At 35.2% G+C, this 8,388-nt stretch overlaps 1 pseudogene; it reads right to left on the reverse strand.

Moving 5' to 3' along the window:
* Positions 1 to 5,318: 5,318 nt before the first annotated feature.
* LOC149535006 (uncharacterized) lies at positions 5,319 to 8,183 on the reverse strand (annotated as a pseudogene).
* Between the last annotated feature and the right edge of the window lie 205 nt (positions 8,184 to 8,388).

The raw sequence follows: 8,388 nt of genomic DNA on the forward strand, positions 1-8,388 counted from the left end.
ATTATATCATCAAAGATGCCATAGTATTGATTTTGAGATTGTTGAGCATGTATGTCATTTCTAGATGATATATTGGTGACCTCAAAAACTGCAGTTATCCCAGAATCACAAGTTTTCTTTATGTCATCCAACCTTTTTATGCAAAATTTGTGGCCATGATAGTACATAGCTTTGTGGTGCTTGACTTGCAGTTTTTAAAGTGTGTGTAAATTATTTGCATCATTAGTTGATATGAAACATACGTCGAGTTATGATCATTAATAAATTTCTACGTACCTCTCCACCTCTTAAACCCTTTACTAGATCAACTACCATTGGCATAACATTGGAATCTCCATTATGATGAGCTTCTGTAACCAATGAAACAACACCTTCCCATGTTAATGAGCAACCATTTTTTTGACATCGTTCAATCCATTCCGTTATCCAATCAAGATTGTTCGCAATATACAAATGTATTGCATCCCACTCTCGACCAACTGTTTCAAAAAAATACACCAATTAAAAATAACTTATATTGAAGATTTATAAGAATTAATTAACTATAATAACATCTTAGATTTACCTCTCACTTTCCTCAATCTACCTTTTCCCATCAAGTACTCTGTTTCAAATTTTTTAATTGAGTTGGGATCCCAAATACGATCTACATGGATCTTTGCTGCAAACTTAGGAAGATATTCATTAATGTACACCATGGTTTGGTATACCATATATCCCTCCACCATAGAACCCTCGAGATGTGCTCTCTGTCAAACCAAGCCTTTCAAAAATTTCAAGTGCCACTCAACCATCTACATTGACCTAGTTGGTATAGGTCCACACAATTCAATCTCCTCAACTTGATGTATGAGGTAGTGTTCTTATGCATTGAAAAAACTTGGAGGTAGACACTTTTGCATTTCACACATTAGAAGAGGAATTTTAATTCTCTTCCAATATTTTATATCTTCTTTATTGATTTCTTTAGATGACAACCACCTCATGTATTTTCCAAGATCATAAATAACATGTTTGACATTTTTGGTGAAGTGGCATGGGAGAGATAGAGGTAGAACATACTGCAATATTTGTAAAATGATCTTATCAGTATTTTATAAAAGTACGCAATTGAAACTACATGCAGTATATAAAAATATACTGAATACAAAATAACATGAATTACCTTAATAAATGTATGCCAATCGTGTGTTTTCAACCTTGGCCCAAATTCACTTTTATTTGATATGACATTGTTTATGTTCGCAGCAAATCCTGTGGAAAATCGTATTTTTTTTATGACTTCTTTTATAGCATTGCTCTGCTGCTCTGACAATAACCAACTAAGGGCACTTGTATCAATCTGGTCTCCATTGTTGTTTGATTGAATGCCATTTTTCATTGCATGGTTGGATTCTTCAATGTCACTACAAATTTTGACAATTTGATCTTTGTCACGCCTTCCATCCAAGATTTTCCATAATGTCTCTGCTACATTCTTTCCAATATGCATAGGATCAAACAAATGCACAATTGGGAGTTGCTCGTAGTACATCAACCTAGTAAATTGCGTAGGATAAATTTTTAGTCCTTTTGGAAGTTGGTCATTGATGTCTTGATGACCTTCACAAGCATCAATCACATCATCAGTAAAAAAAACACAATATCAAAATATAAATTTGAAACAAAAACCATCAAATGGAATGACATTACCTCGACGATTTATTTTATTGTATGCCAACTTCCATAGGAGAGGTGTCATTCTCTGTGGCTTTGACGTAGTCTCTTCTAGACCATTGAAAAGATTGTGATATTGCTATCAGGATTTAACTGTGTGATTTTTGAGTCAAACTCATTGACCCATATTTCATGAGTAGTGATTCAACATGAATCCATCTCTCATGAGAATAAATGGAACACTTAGCACTCATTGGATCTGGGTGATGCTCACAGGGGTGAAGCACCGGGACTTCCTGGGAGGTCACCCATCCCAGTACTACTCCAGCCTGAGCACGCTTAACTACTGGAGTAGTACTGGGATGGGTGACCTCCCGGGAAGTCCCAGTGCTTCACCCCTGTGAGCATCACCCAGATCCAATGAGTGCTAAGTGTTCCATTTATTCTCATGAGAGATGGATTCATGTTGAATCACTACTCATGAAATATGGGTCAATGAGTTTGACTCAAAAATCACACAGTTAAATCTTGATAGCAATATCACAATTTGACTTGCTGTGGAAATTATCTCCCACTTATCCATTGAAAAGATGTTTTTCGATAATTCGTTACTTATGATTTCTATGTAGAAAGTGTCTATTCTCATCAAACACTTGCTTTCTTAAACTTTTTGAATGATGAGATTTCATCTTTGGACCACAAACTAGACATGCAAATTTACCCTTTGTCTGAAGACCTACGCGATCTTGTATAATTGGATTAAATGTGTTAACTTTCACATACCAAAAAAGAGGTGTCAAGAAGAGAACATACCACAAAAATGTGTTAGCCCAGGGGCATCGTGTATTGTCCATACAAGCATTGCATGAAATTGAAATTGTCTTTGTCCTATTGGTCTACAAATGTCATACATAGTAACCCCATTCCATTACACCACCAACTCATCGATAAAGGGTTAATATATACGTTGATATCTTTAACTTGGTACTTACCTAGTTGAATGAGCAAAAATATTACATAATTATTTTGACCATTTGATGGATTAGTAATAATAAATTAATTTAGATGACCACTAAATCAAAAAATACTTGGAACAATCAGTGTCAGCATTATGTGCTCTCTCTTTATGGACAACCAAGGAGGTATGTTATTGTTGATAACAAAAATAGGCCACACCGAGTAAGTAGATCTCATCTCTCCATAAGGATTGACACTGTCTGCTGCCAATGAAAACTTGAGATTACGAGGTTCTTCTTTAAAGTGTGGCCATTTTTCCTCTATTTCCTTAAATGTCGAACCATCTATAGGCATTCGCATAATGTCATATTGACTTCTATTTTGTGCATGGTAATCCATAAATTGTGCCCAGCTATTGTACTTGAATAATCATTGCAGACATGGAATAATGGGAATATGCTGAAGAACCTTGTGAGGCACCTTTTTTGTTAATCAATCTGATTAATATCTACTGATATGACAAGTAGGGCATTGTGTTGCAAATTCATGTTGTTTATGATATATAATATGATCGTTCAGACATGCATGTATTGTTGGATACTCCATTCCAATATCTTTCATGATGGCAAATAATTCTCGATACGAGCGAGGTAGAATGTTTGATGGTGGTAACAAACACTCACCTATCAACCTACGACCAAAAATATAATTTCTTAATTTAAATAATATTAATTGCTACACAAACCTAATGTTAATTGTAAGGGAACTACGAGTAAAATAATGAAAGAAGATGGCATACCTTAACATACGTGTCATTGCTACGTTGGATAAACCATTCATAACCTTCAAGTTCACCAATAGCAATACAACAGCAAGAAGAGTTCTTTTGAAGCCTTCATATAGGGATTGGTGTGCCTTCTCAAGTAAAGGTACATCAAGCTCTGCATCATCATCATCATCATCATCTTGATCATCATGATCATTTTGATCATCGTGATCTTCATCATCCTAGTCTTCTTCCATGGTATCATTACCTTCTACTTCAATATTTACACCTCCATGTTCCCTCATTTGGAAATCCGCATTCTCTGAATTATCATGGTCCATAACATGAAACTCAGGGATGTTGACCTATATGAAAATGATGACCTTATATTAACCATGACCATGATGTCATCATCAAATCATGTCTTATGTAATTTATAAACTATTAAAATACATACCAATGCGTGATACTCATTTCCCCCTTCAATGTGACGATGTTGCCTACAATGTTGCTCAGCTGTTGTGATTAGATATCTTCGAGTCTTTAAGACCTTACACATTTTACAAGGACAATAATATTTTCCATCACCTTTTCTTTTTAAGTTAGACCATAGTCTAGCAATTGTCTCCCTATTTTTTTGTTCATTGATATTGTCAGACATGGTCTTTCTTGAATGGAATGACTCATTGGTGGAAGAAGGATGATTTGTTTGCAACCTGCAGATGGAGTAGTAAGAAGAAGACACATATAAAAAGGAGTTAGGTCTCTGAACCAAGTATGAGTTAGGACATGCTAGAGTGGGGTCAGCACAAGATATTTTGGAATCTTGAAGAACCTTGTAAAGGGTATCTGGAAAGGTGAAAATAAACAAGTATTTTTATAGCTACAAGGAGGAATCGAGAGCATTATAAATAATGAAGAAGAAACTTAAATCCATACAACTTCCCCTCTATTTATAATTTGACCTTTCTGCAAGTGAAATATGACAATATAAAAAATTTCCAATCACATTTTCACTTTAAAAAGAACACCAAATATACCTTTGCTACAATATCTTCTTCAAATTCTTCGCTATCAGATTCTTCAGAACTGCAAGCTCCTATGCAGAAAAAAGATGAGATGTACTAAGTAATTTTTGATGGGCAATATTTAAACAAATCAACTATCAAATTTATTTTTTATAAAATTCAGTTGCTTTATTATGTACTGAAGACTTGGCAAGATGTTCCCAAGTCTATCTATAGAATTCCTATCTGCATGGTTGTTTGCAAATAGTCTAGTATGGTGCCACTTTTGAACAACAAAAAATTTCACTGGGGCTGGTAATTTGGCTCAAGAGATGCACAAGCCTGTTGACACCACAGAAATTTTAGTTCATATAGCATTCAGCTGTCTTCTTTAACAAAATCCAAAGAGAATACAAACAAACTAATGAGCCATGTCTATCTCAATTGAATAGCAAGTACTATAGTGAGTATTAGGAAACTGACCTTGCGAATAGCATCCAGTTCATAAAGTATTAGGAAAGTGACCTTGCTGATTAGTTTAACATAGATTGGTGAACAGAAAATTCATAATAAAAATCTGATTTTTTTCCACACTTTTTCAAACCATATAATGAATTGACAAAAAATGGATTGTATACGAGTCACTCCAAATCCTTAGCTTTTAATACACTTCATACATGAGATTGCATTATATGTTTTGAACAAGATGTGGAAAAAAATCAAATGACATAAATATAAACATTCTCACACCATGAGTGAAGCAACAATTGCATAAAGCTTTATTGCAAAAAAATTGTCAATATTATTTACATTGTACATACTTGTTTATATAACGCTTCAATTCCTAAACTAAGAAACTATAGCTAGTGTTCTAACCATGCATAAAAATAAAATTACACTGCAGATGTATGAAATTATATGCATAACTACTCCTATACTAGTTTATAACTACTATGGAAGCACAACACTGCAATCACAATACCAAATCCAACTCCATAACTTAATCCCAATCCCACTGCCCACCATCAACTCTCTATTATATCTTTGCTACTACCAATTGTAGTCTTATTCCATTCTACTTGATGCTCTCTGCAACCTGAACCATAACCTAGTGTCATATTTTCAAGGGGAAACCCATGAAGGTTGGGTTTTCCTAAAAAGGAGGAAGCCTCAAATGTTGTGAATTATTTTCCCTGTGGTATTAATCTTGACAACATGTTGTTTGAAAGATTCAATACTTTGAGGAAGGTTAGATTTGAAAATTCGAAAGGAATTTTTCCTGAAAACTTGTTTTCTAAAAGATCTAGAGACTCTAAATGAGCCATGTTTGCCAAGGATTCAGGAATTGAACCACATAGCTGATTATTTGAGAAGTTGAGAGAAATTAAACCTTGAAGGACTCCCAATGCTAGAGGAATATTTCCTGAGAGGTTGTTATGTGAGAGATCCATGAACTTTTCTGCATAGATTATCTTCTCGTATGTTTCAACCCTTCCTTTTATCCAAATTGTTACTTCATCCTCGAACTTTGATTCATAAGGAGAGTCTAGATTTAAATCAGAGAAATAAGAGAAGGTAGGTCATTTGTCAATAATTTGAGATTGATTGACCATATCATATAGATTACTTAGATCTTGAGGGATACTTTCTGATAAACAATTACTCGATAAATCTAGAATTTGGAGATTATGCAACCTCATAAGTTGGGATGGAATTTTACCTTCGAAATTATTAGAGGTTAAGCTCAAAAATTTTAAATCTTTTAGCTTTTCAATCCAAATAGGAATTTTACCTTCAAATTTATTATTTCTCAAATCAAATATTTTGAGACCTGTGCAATTTGAAAGGGACGGAGGAATATTACCTTGAAACCTATTGCCATTGAGATTTAGTGCATGAAGAGTTGTGAGATTTCCCAACTCCTCTGGAATCTCCCCTTCCAAATCATTGTGAGCCAATTTTAAAACCACTAATTAAGAACACGACTTGATAGTTGTAGGGATCTTTCCTGTCAGCTTGTTATTTGACAAGTCCAAAATGCCCACTCTATTTGAATTTGTGCAAGTAGAACTTGGAATTTCTCTGGAGAGGTTATTTCCTAACAATGATAGAAAGATCGATGCCCAAATATCTAATGGAGGTCTAATGTTTGGAATCGAGCTGTTAAACATATTATCTAATAGATCTAATAAAAATGAAACAAAATCCAAAGTAGGAAGTGTGCCATACAATCTATTCCCTTGCAAATCCACTGCAGAAAACCAATGGGATATCTGCAAGGGTAGAGAACCTTCTAGATTGTTATCTGAAAGAATGAGTGTATCAAGACTAGGAAGATCCCACAACCACAAAGGAATATTTCCCATAATGTTGTTACTTGAAAGATCTAGTTCCTTCAATTGATATTGTTGGAACAAAAATGCAGGGAAAGCACCTTCTATATTGCAAGACCTCAATGCCAAGTACTCCAAATGGTCAAACTGTGGAATCCAACTTGCAAATATAGTAATAGATAACTGATTTTCAAAAAGGTCTAATCCTCGTAAGCGAGACATATTTTTGAGCATCTAAAATGAAATGTTGCCTCTTAATCTGTTGGAAGCAAACGCCAACACTTTTAAACTGGGCATCTTCAAAAGAGAATCTAGAATTGTTCCTGACAACTGGTTATCACCTAGATGCATCTCACTTAATGTTGAAAGCTCACACAGAGAGGGTGGAATCTGGCCAGTCAGATGATTATGGCTGAGTAACAATACTCTTAAACTTGCCAACTTTGAATTGGAGTCTGGGATTCTTCCTGACAGTTGGTTGTTACTGACGTCCAGATGTGCAAGGGATAAAAGGCTGTCAAAAGAGGACAGCATAGTTCCCTCCAAATTATTATGGGACAGATCCATGGTCTCAAGTTTTGAATAGTTTGCAGCAGAGTGGGGAAACTCTCCACTTAAATTGTAGCTAGAAAGAGATAGAGCAACAAGTGATTTGGAATGGCCTAAAACAAAAGAAAGGTTTCCCTTCAAGTCATTATTACCACTAAGGTCAAGATTTCTCAATTTTGAATGGGGCATGAAATTGGAAGGGATGGAGCCATTTAGATTACTGTAGCTAAGATCAACTGAAACCAATGAAGACGCATTCTCAATCCAAGAGGGTAGTTTGAACGGGAATGAATTCCATGACAAATGCAGATGGGACAAAGAGGTCAGATTTGATAGATCTGGAATATTACCTGACAACCCACAACTAGATAGTTGAATCTGGGTGAGATTGTGAAGACTATTGAGGGCCTCACCCCAGCGCTCCGAGCCCATTATCAAGTTCACTTCATTCATTCCCAAGAATTCAAGGCTTCTCAGACCTCTAGCCCATACATCAAACTTAGCACCCTTAAATTCCCAATTATATGAAAGATCCAGATGACTCAAGCTTGACATATTTCCCAACACTAGAGGAACCTCACCGCCAAATCCAACATTTGACAAGCTAAGAAATGAAAGTCTCTGTAGTTTTGAGAACTGTGGAGGAATAGAAATACCTTGAAAGTAATTCCAGCTGAAATCCAAGTGATTCAGGTGTTGTAGATCAAATAGCAATGGATGAATTTCACCACTCAACTGATTTCTTAGATCAAGGGTAATCACATGCAATGTATGATAATCGTAGCCAACGCCCTCCCACTTGCAACAATTCAATCCACGCCAAGAGGATAACTGACCCAAGGAAAGGTAAAGGCCACCCTTGAAATCTAACAAAGAACTTCTCTCATCTTTGATACATGCTGTTGAAATTGACATATTAAGTTATGGAGTTGGATTTGGTATTGTGATTGCAGTGTTGTGCTTCCACATTTCTAAAAATTACAGTGCAGATGTATGAAATTATATGCATAACTACTCCTATACTAGTTTATAACTCTTATATTGTGATTTTTTAACTCCATCACCCAAGAGGATGCCAAACAAGATTAAGTTTTACCAGAGATGTCAAAAAATTACATTT

This window comes from Cupressus sempervirens, chromosome 10, assembly GCF_028749045.1.
Source record: "Cupressus sempervirens isolate cs-2001-9-10 chromosome 10, ASM2874904v1, whole genome shotgun sequence".
Taxonomy (NCBI): domain Eukaryota; kingdom Viridiplantae; phylum Streptophyta; class Pinopsida; order Cupressales; family Cupressaceae; genus Cupressus; species Cupressus sempervirens.